The sequence below is a fragment of the Arachis ipaensis genome, chromosome B08, assembly GCF_000816755.2.
Source record: "Arachis ipaensis cultivar K30076 chromosome B08, Araip1.1, whole genome shotgun sequence".
Taxonomy (NCBI): Eukaryota; Viridiplantae; Streptophyta; class Magnoliopsida; order Fabales; family Fabaceae; genus Arachis; species Arachis ipaensis.
This window is the reverse complement of record NC_029792.2, coordinates 4,482,376-4,484,745: the sequence shown is the minus strand read 5'-3', so window position 1 is coordinate 4,484,745 and position 2,370 is coordinate 4,482,376. Positions and strand designations below refer to the sequence as shown.

General features: G+C 30.5%; 1 long non-coding RNA gene across 1 annotated transcript in view; it reads left to right on the top strand.

Annotated features, from left to right (window-relative positions):
* The window catches only part of LOC110265608, a 4,187-nt gene continuing 2,407 nt past the window's right edge, over positions 591–2,370 (top strand). Inside the window, exon 1 of the long non-coding RNA XR_002351772.1 lies at positions 591–1,114. This is a non-coding gene — a long non-coding RNA (uncharacterized LOC110265608). The remainder of the gene's footprint in view (positions 1,115–2,370) is intronic.

Genomic DNA, 2,370 nt, shown 5'->3' with positions numbered 1-2,370 from the left:
ATTCTTTTAAAATCAATATAAATTTTTAAATATCATTTTAGTAGTATTTTTGTAAAATAGCTAATAATATAAGAATACGAATGGCAGTATGGCACATGATGGCAGGAGTTTGAAGTAAGACTTGCACGTGCCATGGCCCTTCATACAAATTATAATATTTTCTATTCACAGATACCAAGGCCATGGATCTGATCCTGGCACGGGTATACCATAAGCTTCGTATATAATCCAACGTTTTCAACTAAAAATGTGATAAGTATAGATAGGAATCACAGCTCTTCTATTTCTAGAATTATTAAGCTCTGCGGACATAAATTGTTGTTTTTTTATATATTTTTTATGTTTATATCCAAGGTTATTATTTTCATGTGACGTGGGTGGGGTGCAGCATGAACCATTCTATTATTTGAAGTGACTAAAAGATAAATAATAATTTATAATATTTAAAAAAGTAATTTGATTAATAAAATTTTTAAAAGATAAAATTATTTTTTAAAGACTAATTTGACTATTAACCGTAATATACACGAAACAATGTAAGTGTATAATTTTCATGAATGATATGTAATATTCCTTTGAAAGAAGAACACGTCAGTAGAACAATGATGTAAAAACTTAAAACAATGATGTATAATTTCTCTCTCTCTCTCTCTCTCATAATTTTGCTGCCAGTAAACTCAAACATGCTTCTTAAATTACCCTGTGTGCCGTTTGCTCTGAGGTAAACTAAACTGCTATTTTATTATAGTACGATGTTCATCAGAAATTTTTTTTTTTTTTGTGACATGATTTCATTTGTTTCTTTCTTCTTTTAGTATCTATTATTCATTTATTTGATACATTGATAGATATTAGTTATTAACGTCTTACCTTGCGGCCATAAATGCATTTCAACTGTGCCAAAGAGATGGAACAAGATTATTCATCTTATGCTGCATGCAATAATCTCATTGTTTTTTAGCCAAACTTAAAATTTGTTAATTCATTGCTTGAAAATGCAGTTATTCAAGTGGTATGTAAATAATCTTGTTCAGAACTCAAAACTTGTCATACATTTGTAACTAAGATCCTGTTTGAAATCAAGGTATGGATACTGTGCAAATGATTATGGAGTGTCAGGGTGTAGATAACTTATTCAAGAAAAGTAGTCAAAATCCAAATTTTGTACAATCCCCACATAACATAAGGGAATGACTTGGGCCACCCCAGTACAAATATATCAGGCATTATTTGGGCCAGATTAGCCCAACTAAACTGGCTTTTAACATGCTCTTGAGGGCTGAGGCAAAAGTACAAGTTGTCTAACCAACTTGGGATTAGCCGAATAATCAGTTCATTTGTTCGTTTAAACAAGTGTTAGGAATTTAAATTCCATCTTATATATGCAACATTCCATTGACTTACAAACACTTAAATAGAGCTCAAATCCATGGTGGATTAATACTTGACCTGTCAAACTAAGAGATAAAGTAGGAAAAGAAAGTACAAGTTGTCTTATTACTTATTACAGTAATTTGTACTCACTTTACTTCACACATTAAGTTATACATAAGATAAAATAAGTACTAAATTATTTCTGTAGAAGTATATGTTTGACCTTGAAAAAGGAATTGATAGAAGCATACAATACTGGAATCAAAGAAGGCCCATTTTTACCACATGAACAAAAAATCTAAATTAGTAATTAATTGGATAAAAGATGGAAGCATAGATTATGCATGGAATGTGGAAAACCTTAATCATGGGGAAAAAAACCCAGGATGTGTCAATATACATTCAGTTAGGTACAATATACACTTTTCTTTTCTATCATTGCACACTAACACTGTCATACATCATTTAAAAATTCCCACTATCACTCCAAAAAGAGAAAAATTAAGAGAGTGCAGACTGGAGAGCAAACAGAATTTCTTCATGCTTTATGTGAAAGCTGATACCATGATTTATTAATTCATTTTTCCCAGTTTCTGAAGATCTCAAAGGCCAAACCATCATACATCTTTCCAGACAAAAAAGCATTCTGACAAATATTAAATTCCCTCTGCATGAAAGTCTTAGAATAAGGCTGTCTTACACGTGAATCTATTTAAGAAGCACATACCTTTTGTTTTCTTTTGTAATAAAATAATTGTCTTCAATAGCAATAAGAATGTCTTTTCTTCAAAAGAAGTACCCTACCTTGTTACACAGAAATAACAAGTTTGAACGGTATACTTCCAATTTACAGCTGCATTGTTTCCAAAAGGGTCTATCAATAATTCAATACCAAACAAAGAGCATTTTTCTTCATTTTAACTTCAAGAATTAATATTGTTATTGATGATAAAGACAACAATACAATACAATGGCAACTTCAATCTCACATGTTCT